At 38.7% G+C, this 13103-nt stretch overlaps 1 long non-coding RNA gene across 1 annotated transcript in view; it reads right to left on the bottom strand.

Annotated features, from left to right (window-relative positions):
* The window catches only part of LOC143691551 (uncharacterized), a 110207-nt gene that overhangs the window by 2648 nt on the left and 94456 nt on the right, over nucleotides 1-13103 (bottom strand). Inside the window, exon 4 of the long non-coding RNA XR_013179569.1 lies at nucleotides 11549-11647. This is a non-coding gene — a long non-coding RNA (uncharacterized LOC143691551). The remainder of the gene's footprint in view (nucleotides 1-11548; nucleotides 11648-13103) is intronic.

Below are 13103 nucleotides of genomic sequence, written 5' to 3'. Positions count from 1 at the left end.
AGATCAAAGAATAGAACATTTTCAGAAAGAAGAGATTTTTAATAGTTCTCATCCATTCACTAAAGATCAGACTTAGTATTATAAACTTCTGCAGTTTCTAGACCTTTCTTTTTGTGTAATATCTTCCCAAGGCTCTACCTTCTTTTTCCTGGGGCTATACTATTGTTGAAATATCTAGAAACATTTCAGCTATTTCTCTTTGTGGAAGCATTCATTGGCCATCACTGACAACACTGGCATACATTTTCTTTAAGGTTCTAAGGTAGTATGCAATAGGACTTTTAAAAGATATTGGCAGATTTGAAAGACTACAATAACAGGAAGAAGTGGGAGTAGGGCAGGCCTCAGCGGAATGACAGGAAAGTTTGAGGCTGAATCTCAGATTCCTATGTATGTGACTCCATGACCTCGGGAAAACCACATTTTATCTTTGCACTTAGCCCAGTGAATATAATACCAATAGTTCATAAGATTTTTTTGAGAACCTAGGGTGATAATACATATTAAGTAAAGGTGGGTTATTATGTTTTTTTTTAATTAATACTATACTTCCTCCTCTAGATAACAGTCATTTCTCCAATTATTGGAACTTATGGAGAAGGAAGGGCTCCGTTCAAGGTCTTTCTTAAATGAATTAGCACAGGAGGCACCATACTAGAGACTGGAAAAAGTATTTAAGATAACTCTAACACCCACCTATCATTGAGTTTCTCTCCTAACTCACCTAGTTGCGTTATGCTACAAAGGAAGACAAGCTGTCTTCATCAGACCCTGTTAAAAAACACATACATCTGGGGTAAAAAAGATGGGGTGGGCACTAAGTGGTAGATTATTAGAGAAAAGTTTGTTTATTCATTTACTCATGCATTCATTCAAATACTTATTAACCAGCTACCAGCATTCCAAGCAAAAATTGTCTTTTAAGAGACCAGAGTACACCTAACGTTGAGTGATGAGCTTTGGAACAGGGAAGTTTTAGTTGTAGTAACCACAGGCAAGATGGAAGTCTCCAGTATGGTCTAGGCCATTGACAAAGAACAGCAGAACATGGAAAACCGGACAAAGGAAAAGACCCATGATGTTCAGGGAGTGGGCAGAAGGTTGTCAGCAAGCTGAGAAGTTTCCAAAGTTGAGTGAGCCAGAAAGGGAAGATTCTACCTTTTTACAAAAAAGAAAGAGGATCACCACAGGCAAAATTTATTCCACAATTAAGTTTGCAATTAGCCCTACTTATATCTCCTTTTCAAAAGTACCTGGTTTTCTAAGGAGATAAAAATAAAACAGGAAATGGGATATATCTGATCCATACTCCCAATTGTAGTACTTTTACAGAGAAGAAAAAGGAGGAAGTTAATCACTGACATCTTTTGTGATTTGAACCTTGGGGGTAAATCAGAAAAATATATAAATTTTACAATCACCTCTCTGTAACTTCGGAGGAAATTTACCCTCCTTCAGATCATTTCTAAAACAGGCCAGTATGTCATTCTTTCCTTTCTCTTCTGAAACCAGAGACTGTTCTTTTTGTGGACTGAGCATTGAAATACCTGAATCACACTAGAAGTGGAAGGGTAAGTCTGGGTGAAAGATGAGCAGGTTAAGTTAATTCTCGAGGCTCTTAGAAGTCCATTTTCTAAGCAATTACACTAAGATTTAATAACAGAATACAATTTCTACTTCAGGCCCTCTGATCTTAATCTGATAACATAGTGAGAGCCTATGCTGGAAAAAGGAAAAATAGACCACATTTGACATCATCCTAGCTATGATGAAGTATGATTTTTTTTACTTTTTGCTTTAAAAAGGTAATTTATTACATTATAAGTTTACAGTTCTAAGGCCATTAAAATGTCCAAACTAAGGCATCCAATGAAAGATACCTTGATTCAAGACAGACCAATGGGACTGAAAACCCCTCCGTCAGCCCAGAAGGCATGTGGCAGGCATCTGCTGGGGTCTTTAGCTTCTGGTTTCAAGCAGCTTCCCCGAAGGGCATTTTCTTTCTGCACCTCCAAACTCCTGGGTCTCATGTCGACTCTGTCAGCTCTGAAGCAACTGTTCTCCAACGTTTGCGTCTGAGGTTTCTCCAAAATGTTTCCCCTTTTAAAAGTCTCTAGTAAACTAAGCAAGACCCACCTTGACTGGATGGAGTCAAATATCCATCTAATCAAAAGGTCACATATCCATGGAAACAATCCAGTCAAAGTTTCCCACCTAAACAATAGGTCTGACCTCACAAGATTGGATCAGGATTTAAACACAGCTTTTCTGGGGGTACATAATAGTTACAAACCAGCACATATATTTATTCATTTATTCATCCATTCAATTAGCATAGAACCTATTAATCAACTAATAAACCTCTGTGGTGGATCCTTTACAAAATAGAAATTGAGAACTTAAACCACTGCAAAGCCAAAGTCTTTGGCTCAAATTAAATGATCTAATTTTGTAGTGACCCTATGAAATTCATTATGCTTTTTACAGTCTCCTCAGGAAAAAAAATTTTTTTCAACCACAGCCTCAGTGTTGCAAAATGAGACCGTAGACACAAAGTATCCCAGTGAGTTGACACTATAGCTGTAGGAACTTCAAATGGACAAGTATAACCCATTACAAACTGTTGATACCAATGCAACAGGAGAAAAACATACCTGGGAAGTAATGTACAGAAAAGTGATGATTTCTAGAAACAGAGAAAGCCAAGAACCTAAGATATTTTTCAACAAACCAAATTCTACTTTCTGCCACTTTCTTGACATCTACTGTAATTTTAACAGGGCAAAAGTGGTCTGAAATTTTTGTTAAACTTGAAAATTTGAGTTATGTTCACTTTGCTAAAACTCCCCAGGGTAGAGTAGCAGAAGCAAAAAAAAAAAAACAGAAATAAGAGAAGGAAAGTAAGTGATAATGGAAAAGCTGTAGAGATGCCACAATCCTGAAAAGACTGGAAAAGTGAGCCAAGGAGAGGGACAAAAGTTACGTGGAGGTGTTCCTGAAGTTTTCCAGAAATGGGTGGAGGAGGTCCAGCCCTTCTTGTTACTGTTGGCATTTCCTCAGCTGGTTTTTGGGCAATCTTTTGTTGCTTACTCTTTCTGTTTTCTTTTTTAAATTTAACACTGGCTCCTTGGTTTTTGTATTCCATTTAACAAATTAGATATCCTTGGCCTTGTTATTAGCAAAAGGAGAAGTGCGATTTTTAAAGGTTAACAATATTCTGTGTTACAGGTCATGTTTCCCAGGAAGAAAGCTCTGAGACTAAATTTCCTTGCAGGTAGTTAATTGGAGAGTACCCCAGGTTTCAAAACCTGATGAGGATTGAAGGAAGCAGGATTGGGCAGAAAAAGTTGGGCTGTGATGCAATCATCACAAGGAATCATATTATCCCATGAGAAGAATTGGTGCCAGATAGCATTGCAGAATAGTCCCAAGTTGAAGAATGGGGTGGGGGAGTGTGGTCTTTATCTGCCCGCAGTGATCATTTGATGTGAGCTGCACCCAGAAGAGAGGATTGATCTTGGTCATCCTGGCTTGATTAATCAGAGGGCAGTCTCTGGGCTAGCATGGACAGGAAGGACTTAGCTGAAAGCTGTCAGCTCTCAACATTCTAAGCAGCTGGGGGAGAGTACTTCTACTCTAAAGGGTGGGGCCCCTGATCTGCATAACAGACCACAACATCCACTGCACATGTCTTTGACAGTGTCTTCTTTTAGGCCTCCATAATCACTGCACCAATGCTGTGCAAAAGAATGAGGAAAGATTATATTTATCGTATTCAAATAGAATATGTGGCATCCTTGTTGAGTTGGGATTAGGGGAGAATATATGGCTAAACTGCCTTCACACAAAGGATAAGAAGAGACTTCCAGGGTAGTTCAAGGGTATCCATTCTCATAGTCATTAACTCACTCATTCCTTCATCAAGTATTTATAGAGCACCCACCACAGGGATGTACCAGGAAATCAGACCGTAAAAAGCACAATGTTATCTCCACATCTTCCCATTCCTAGCCATCTGGTTCCCTGGTGTAGGACAAATGTGAAATTCACTGGGGTTTGTAGAATATTCTGAAATTCTACGACATAGTAGATATTCAAATTTTTTAATGATGATGATGATGGTGATAATGTAAATTCAATAAAGAGAAAATGAAGATTTTGAACAGTAATTTGTGAATAAGTGAAAATTCATGTTAGATTTAACTCTAAATTCTGACCACGATGCTTATATATACTATCTACAATTTCATGCAGCCTATTAAATATTTGTTTCCTTCTTTGTTCAGAGTTGATGGTGCCTTGCTTTTCCATCTTCACTTGCTCCTCCTCACTCTCTCTGGCCCTTCCATCTTCTTGCTAATATTTACTTGCCCCATGGTCCATCTTTTACTGCTCTCCTACCAAGTTAGGCCTCTATCTTCCCTCCTTCTCCATCTCCACGTCTTCCTAAAACGTTGCTCCAGGTCACTACATGGAACAGAGGTTGAGGCAGGTTGATTTGTAGTATCAGGGCTGAGCACAAAGGGAAGTAGTCAGGGAAGGAAGTATCTGTAGGGAAATGGGTACACATCAGACATATTGAAAGTTCTATCTCTATCCGGCAATCCCTATCCTTTCCACCATGATCAAAGGGGACTTCTTTGTGGTCCATGTAAATCTGATTCCACCACACTTTGGCAAGAATGCCACAGAAAGAAAATGGGAAATAATTATTTATGATATAACTCCTTTGACCTGCAGCCTCTCTTGGATTGGCTCATTCTGTTCACTCCTCATGCTCTTTTCAGTTAACACCACTAATGATACAGAAGGGCTGGGGAAGGGAAGAGGCTAAGTCAGCCAACAAGTGAAAATGTTGGGTGTTCATGGGAGGACAGGATGGCTTGTGGGGAGGGATTGACGTGATTGTGAACTGCAAGAAGTAGTGCCAATAATGTAGCATTCATTTATAAGGTGAGAGCTAAAGGGTCAGAGGGTGATTGTTCTGTTGAGGACATTTGGTATTTGGAAAACAATGGTAGTTGCTGAATATAGGTTAATTGAATATAATTATGCAAGCCAGACCATATGTTAAAATGGCCATTTACTAAGGGCTATGGTTTAAGAACTGTCTTCAGTTTATGATTCTCTGGTGTACTGCTTCCACCTTCTCATTTTCCAATTTGCTAAATTACAGAATATTCTGATGTATCAAGTTCATCAGGTTCTTCTCAAGGAGAAAGTCACCATTTTCCAGTCTGTGTGATTCTAATTATGACTTAGCATAGTCATTTCCGTAGAGCTCAAGTTCACAAAGCATAATTTCCACATAGCTTTCAGAAATGTCTGGTTTTAGGCATAATGTTTGCAAATTCCAAACAGAAATAGACATTTTTAAGGATAAATTTTAAAAGGCTTTGTTGCTGATAACTGATGGATAAAGGAGACAAACTATGATAAGCATCAAGCAAGCTATTAAAAGGCACATATTTGGAAAAGGCCATCTATTAGTTACAGTTCTTAGTCACCAAAAACAGAGAAGAACCCAAACCAGGGCAAAGCCAGATTTTATTTCTCATGCACTGCTATAAATTTCTGACAATGTTTCTGTATTAGTTTGCTAAAACTGCCAGAATGTGAGATATCAGAAAAGCTATGGCTTTTAAAGGGGGAATTTGTTAAGATTCAGGTTTACAGTTCTAAGACTGTGAAAACATCCAGATTAAGGCACCAACAAGAGATTACCTTCATTCAAGAAAGGCTGATGTTTTCTGGAACATCTCTGTCAGCTGGGAAGGCATGTGGCGCTGTCTGCTGGGTCTTGTTCCAGGTTCCATTGCTTCCAGCTTCTGAAGCCAATGGTTTCCTCTCTAACCATCTGTGGGCTTTTACTTAACTCTTCTGGAGCACAACTCTCAGTTCTGGCTTGCTTAGCATCTCATGGGAGGACACATCTGATGTCTGCTGGGCTCCACCTATGTCTTGGCATCTGCTCTCTGTTGGCACTCCAAGCATCTTCAAACATCTGTGTCTCTGTTCAGCTCTGAAGCAGTTGTTCTCCAAGCATCTCCATCTGCTCTGAGGTGTCTTCAAAATGTTTCCCCTTTTAAAAATCTCCAGTAAACTAATCAAGACCCACCTTGAATGAACGGAGTCACATCTCCATCTAATCAAAAGGTCACATCCACAACTGGGCATGGCACATCTCCATGGAGATAATCTAATAAAAAGTTTCTGCCCTACAATATTGAATCAGGATTAAAAGAAATGGCTGGGCCAGGCCACACTGGCTCAGCAGCAGAGTTCTTGCCTGCTATGCTGGAGACCGAGGTTCAATTCCCGGTTCCTGCCCATGCAAAGAAAAAAAAAAAGAAATGGCTGCCCCCACAATATTGAATCAGGGAATCAGGATTAAAATATGGTTTTTCTGATGTATATAATAGCTTCAAACCAGCACATTCTCTGTAAGGAATGCATTTCTTAAATAAACAAACACTCAAATATCCTCCAAGATGCAAGGTCTTTGTTTTTTTCTATAGTGAGATTCTAATATCTGAGCAAAGTGGTCCTGTTGGATGAAAAGGAAGAAACTTCAAGGGAGTAAAGAAATCTCCCACTGAAAAAGTAATGACTCCAAGCAGCTGTCCCCTCCATGAGAGATATTATTTCTCTTTTCAGCACTGTTCTGGTTTGGTAAAGCTGCTGAGATGAAATATACCAGAAATGGACTGGCTTTTAACAAAGGGGATTTATTAGCTTACACATTTACAGTTCTAAGGCTGTGAAAATGTGCAAATTAAAGCATCAACAGAACAATGCCTTCTCATCAAAGAAAGGCTGCCGACTATCTGGGACATTCTTGTCACATGGCAGGGCATACAGTGAAGTCCACAAGTCCATGGGTCTCCTGTTCTCCCCTGCATTTCATTGCCTGCAGCTTCTGACTTCAGTAGCTTCCCCTCTGAGCTTCTGCATGTCTTCTCAGTTCCTCTGTGCTTTTGTTTTCTGTGAGCTTCTACTAATTTTCACCTCTTCATTTCATTGTGTGTTTTATCCTCTTATAAAGGACTCTGGTAAGAGGACTAAGATCCACTTTGAATGAAGTGGGATCACGTCTCAACTGAAATAGCCTAACCCAAAGATCTCACCCACAATAGGTCTATACTCTCAGAAATGGATTAAAAGAAGATGATCCTTTCTGGGGTACATATAGCCTCCAAACTACCACAAGCACTTAAAAGACTGTCAAAGAGATCTGGTTTATTTAAGATACCTGGTTTTATCATTTCTAATAGAAAAATGAGTGTCCATTATAAGAGTTAAGTCTCTGATGATGGAGAACAGTTCATCACAAAAAGACCTGTGAAAGGATCTATCTCTTTGGTATATCCATGAAGAGTTAAATTTAAAAACAGCGGTACCCAGAGAAGATGCAACTGTTTTGGCTCCAAATGCCATATATCTTTATAAAGTTAGCCCAGCATGTAGAAGAAATTAGCATTTCTTATGCATGAATGTAGGAGCATATTACCATTCTGTAGGTCTATTTATTGGACACCTTCTCTAATTCTTATTAACGGAGGGGAGCACTGGTAGAGCATGGCCTGCTGTAAGGAAAACTGAAATGAGAAAAGATATTTGGATTCTAACCTTGCCTCCTCCATTAAATTCAGCACTATGAACATCACTATGTCTCAGTTTCCCTGTGTGTGAAATGGAGTTTAACTATCTCCTCAGAAATATAGGGATAAAATGAGATGAAGAATGAGAACCATTCTGAAATGTAAAAACAGACGTTGACTTTGCACTGGACTCAGAAACCCCGATGAACAAGCCCTCCACAAACACATGTTCCATCTGTGCCTTGATGCCACAGTGTTACTAAAGGCCACCTGAGTCAGTTGAGAAGGGAAAGGGGGAAAACTGGAGAATCCCCAGACAGAGAATCCACCAATTAATAAAGAGTTGATTATGTGAATTTATGTTCAAGTGTGCACAAATTGAATTGATCCCACATTTATTTTCTCAATCCACAGGAGCTAAAATGGACTTTCCCATTTATAGAGTGCTGCCTGATTTAGTGATTCATTGTTATTCTAATCTAATGCCAGGAAGAGGTGGTGGGAGCAGTGGGGGGAGAGGTATCTTCTCTGAGTCTCATTTTCCTCCACACAAAATAAGGTGACAGAAAAGTGATCATAAGTGTTCTTTCCAATGTTTGACATTCTGAGTTTTAAAAAATTGAAGGGAAAGGAGGCAGGACTGATAGACTGACTAGCTCGATGCCCTGGGCCTTGGGCCAGACGTTCTGCCTCTCTATTGTCTCCTCATAATGAAAATGACTTTGGTTCAGTTCAGGCCAAACGCAGCCTTGGCCTACACTGGGTTGTAAATCAGTCATTGGAATCAATTCAAATGCAGCTGATTCTATTTCTGTCTTACTTCCTGTGCCAAAACACAGCACCCAGTTTGTTTGGTTTTAATATATTTATTCTGTTGTTGTGGATGTTGTGTAAAATGGAAAAAACAAGTCTAGACTGGTTTTAGTTCAAGAAGTTAGGGCAGGGTCTCTATTAAAAATAAACATCCTCCTCCTCGTTTCCTTTTTACTCTTTCTTCACAAATCTGTTCCCATAAGCCTTTGGAAACTGGGACTCCAATATGTGGTTATTTCCACCTATCCATGCAGGACACCTGACCCTTTCATGAAAAATATAGCCAAGAATATGAGAAGATCTTAAAGGCTGCCTAGAGTAATTCAAGATGAACATGACAAAAAAATTAATTGCATGAACCCTGGTAGGATCTTTTATCTTCCCTGATGAAATCTGGCACATTAATCCCAGTGAACAAGACTCATTTTTTGTCTGGACCTTATATTCCATGTTTTTTGGCACTCACTGCCCTTCTGGATTTAGTTAAGTATGGTGGCCTTTCTTGCTTTCTGTCCCTACGGGGTGTTTGGTTCCTTGACTAAACTCGAGGTCAAGTTTGTTTTCGGTTCTTTTCCTTGCACCTTTTCTTGGTTCCCCTTTCCTTTTGGGTCTGTCTCCACCTTTTTTCCTCAAGGGATTGTGTGAAATGCTATTCAAAAATAGCAGTTTCTGATTAGTGAAGTGCCCCAGTGGCCTGCAAAAGGAAGCCACATGAATAAATATTTCTTGTTCTTTAACAGACACTTGGAGGACATGGTAGGAGGCAATGTAACTGGGTGGTGAGGCTCACAGACTCTGCAGTCAGACAGCCTGATCATACAACGTATTGTCCATGGGAATTTAGCAAGTTTCTTAATTTCTCTGTGCCTCAGTTTCCACAGCATGAAGTGGGGATAATAAGAGAACTAACCTTATATATTTTATTGTGAAGATTAAATGAAACAACATACAAATTAAACACTTAGAACTTAGAATTTAGCAAGCAGAAATTATGATACTGAGGAATGCCCTGAAGTGATCAGAGTTCACATACTTCACATTCTGTCTTTGTTTTTCCTTCTTTCTGGACTGTGCTAAGCACTAGCTGTCTATTCTACCTAGACTGTCCACCCCACTTTCCCCACTTGGCAACCCTTCATCAGTCATCTAATGGATCTCTGGAGCTTTCCTTAGGCCTCTGGGCTCCCCTGGCACACCACACAGACCTCACCTAACGTAGCATTCATCATATCATAGCATATTACCATATTAATTTTCATACTTGTCCAACTCTTAAAACATTTTTTTTTAATTTAGAATATACCAGGAACTCAATAAAGTTTAAACATCTCTGGGATACACCAAAAAATCCATTTCCAATAGTTTCTTTCCACCACCTAGTTCACGCTGAACTGAAAATGTGCTAACGCATGACAATGATTACTCAGAAAGCACGGGAGTTGCCTGAGGAGTAGAGGAGTTTTTGAGAACAAGAGTCGGGGGACAGCAAGCAGGACCTCAAGCCCCAGGACTGGATCTGATCAATTCAAGCAACTCCATAGAACTTATCATTTAGTTTAGAAAATTATCTTAGTTGCCTCCAGGTGATGAATTTGCTGGAACCTAGTTTTCTCCTCTAAGAAATTGTGAGTATTTATATAATATACATATATGTATGGTATTTATATGCATGAGTATATGTACATGCATACAAACATATATATAAGTATTTTCCCCTAAGAACACCATACAAATTGGCATGCTCTAGACAAATTAATTTTTTAGACTTCTGCTAATATTGTAAAGAGTCTTCATAAAATTGTAGGTGTAGGTTAGACCACATTTACTGATGAAAACTTACATCAAGAAGATGGAAGGACGGAGTATGATATAAGGAACCATATGTATATCTTTGTGAACAAGAGACAGACCAAGAAGAGTTAAAGCAGTAAAAGAAGAAAGATTAAAACAAAAAAAAAGGAGAAACTAGAGCTTTTCCCATGTGAATCTGGAGGCACAGATATGGGCTTTGTCCCTTTCCAAAGTGACTTTCTATCTCTCTCTCTGAATGACTCCTGGGTGCTTCTGCTCTGGAGATGGTCACAGAAGCTCTAGGAGATGGGAACATAAAATGTATCATCAAAAATTCAGATTAATCAAATCAGCACACATTTTGCAGCAGTTTGGAAAAGTGAAAAAGAGCTCAAATCTAGCTTCTGATAAGAACCCCAGCATTTACTGGATCTGTCTTTGAGCAAGTTAACCTATCTGTACCTAGAAGAGTTTTTATGAAAATTAGAAACAATATAGGTGAAGCATCTGGAATATTATTTATTATTATTATTATCATTATTATTATTAGCCTTACAAAGCAGATAAATCAAAGTAAGCAAAACATTTCTAACCTCAAGTGGGTTCATAAGCAGTAAACATGTGGACATTAAACTAAAAAGTACAATTAATACATCTTAGGCAATTATTTCCTGAAAATCAATTCGAAATTTTCTGAAAGGAAAATTCTCTTAAACTTTTGACAACAGAGGGGCAAAATGCTTTAAAACATATTAAAGTTTGGAACATTTATCTCCTAAAACAAATTATAATGATTTGGCACTTTTAATGACAAAATAGACCAAATTACCAGGCCAAACAACTTACTTTTAACCAAATTTTTCTGAGGCCAATTGATGACACAGGCCATGGATATGGGTAAGCAAAAGAAGACGAAGAGTGTTCCAAAAGAATGGAGTGATACAAAGCAAAAGGACACAGGTGTCAGAAATCATTCTAAGCCTTTAACAGCGCCCCCACCTTCCCATCCCCATTAAAAGAAATTGCTTACTCCCTTGCTTTATTCAAGGCTACATTCTGGATCTTTTACCATATCCTGTTTCCTTCTAAGCCTGGAAACCTATAGCTCATGTCAATTCTTCTTTTTTTTTTTACATGGGCAGGCACTGGGAATCAAACCCGGGTCCTCTGGCATCACAGGCAATCATTCCTGCCTGCTGAGCCACCGTCGCCTGCCCCCAATTCTTGATCCCTTTCCATATTTACTGTCTACAACCTCGTACTCTACCCTAGAACCCAACATATAATATTGTTCCTGTAGTTCTATCTCTTGACTCCCTTCCTTGATGATAATTTAAACTTGCCTTGTTAATTGTGACTGTTTCTGTTCCCTCCAGATGACTACTCATTCTGATCCCATGAGGTCTATAGAGCTATGGTCCATGCCAAGTCCTCTTTGGTCTCTAGAGAGGAAATGGTAAATGATGTGAGAAATACAAGATATTTGTAAATTCATTTGGTTGAAACAGATTATTTAGGAAGGTGAGTGGTTAAAAACATTAGCAAAATCTTTTGCAAAATTACAGCATTCTTTCCACATTGACCTTCTCATAAAACTTACTTTGTGTTTGCCAAATTATATTAGCTGAGACAGTCCAGGGTCCAACAAGGGCTAAGTGACAGATTGAGACTTTGAGTCTGAGGTTATGCTAGGTCACTAAACTGGATATGTAGCCAAAGTCAGCCTATCCAAGGTGGAAAAGGCTTTCTCTTGTCCTCTTGAAGAGGACTATGCAAATATTTATGGCCACAGTCATGCTTCTTGCAACATATCCAACTAAAAGTCATCATTAAGAAAGTGATTTAGCAATACTTTTAGTGTGATTTGGTCAAAAAACAAATATACATTGATTGCTTACTCTATGCAAGTCTCTATATATGCTTTAGTCTGGTTTAGATTGTGCAATATAGTATTTTTTTATTATTACTCATTGTATGAGTCAAAAATAGTAAGCAATAAGGAATGATAGTCACTCAGTCACTTATTCTTAACGACTCATCTCTTTCATCCATCCCTGAGTTCAAAATAGTTGGTTCTGTGAAGGAACATTTAAGAGATGTTGTTCCATTTATTTTCAAAATAAATGTGTCTTGTTTGCATGGGTGATGATTCTCAAATTTGTATTTCCAGTCCAGATCATGAGATTTAAACATTGAACCTTAACCTCTTACTCTATATTTCTATGTAGATATCTCAGAAACAGCTCAGTTCACTATATGCACTTTCATTTCTCCCTGAAAAATATGTCCTGCTTTAGATTAACACCAATTATACAATCCAGAAACAAAGGAGCCATTATTGACATGAGACCTTTACTCTTATATTCATTAGTTCACTACCATCTCTTAAATAAGTCTCACATCACTCTTCCTTTTTCTATGCTTTCAACATCATCTTAGTTTATGCTGTCATCACCTCACACCCGTGCTACTGCCATGGTCCCTAACTGATCTTTCTGCATCAACTCCTGCCCCTCTCCAATCTACTCTCTGCACTGAAGTCAAACTCATCTAGTGAGAATACAATCTAATTATGTCTCTCTTCTCCTGCTTAAAGATCGTCAATGGTTTCCCATTACCTTTAACATAAAAACCATCTTTTACATTTTTATATGGTCCTGCCTAACACTCAGCCTCATTTTGTGCATTTCAATACTCCAAACTCATTTGTAGTCATTGTTACTTCAGCATATCATTACTTCTACATTTAATTATTTAACACTTTGTCTCAGTTTCCCAGTTGCTAAAACAAATACCATACAATGCATTCTTAAGAATGGAAATTTGGGCGGGCCGCGGTGGCTCAGCGGGCAAAGTGCTTGCCTGCTATGCCGGAGGACCTCGGTTCGATTCCCGGCC

Source organism: Tamandua tetradactyla, chromosome 7 (genome assembly GCF_023851605.1).
Source record: "Tamandua tetradactyla isolate mTamTet1 chromosome 7, mTamTet1.pri, whole genome shotgun sequence".
Taxonomy (NCBI): domain Eukaryota; kingdom Metazoa; phylum Chordata; class Mammalia; order Pilosa; family Myrmecophagidae; genus Tamandua; species Tamandua tetradactyla.
Note: the sequence above shows the minus strand (reverse complement) of the source record. Positions and strands in the feature narration are given on the sequence as shown.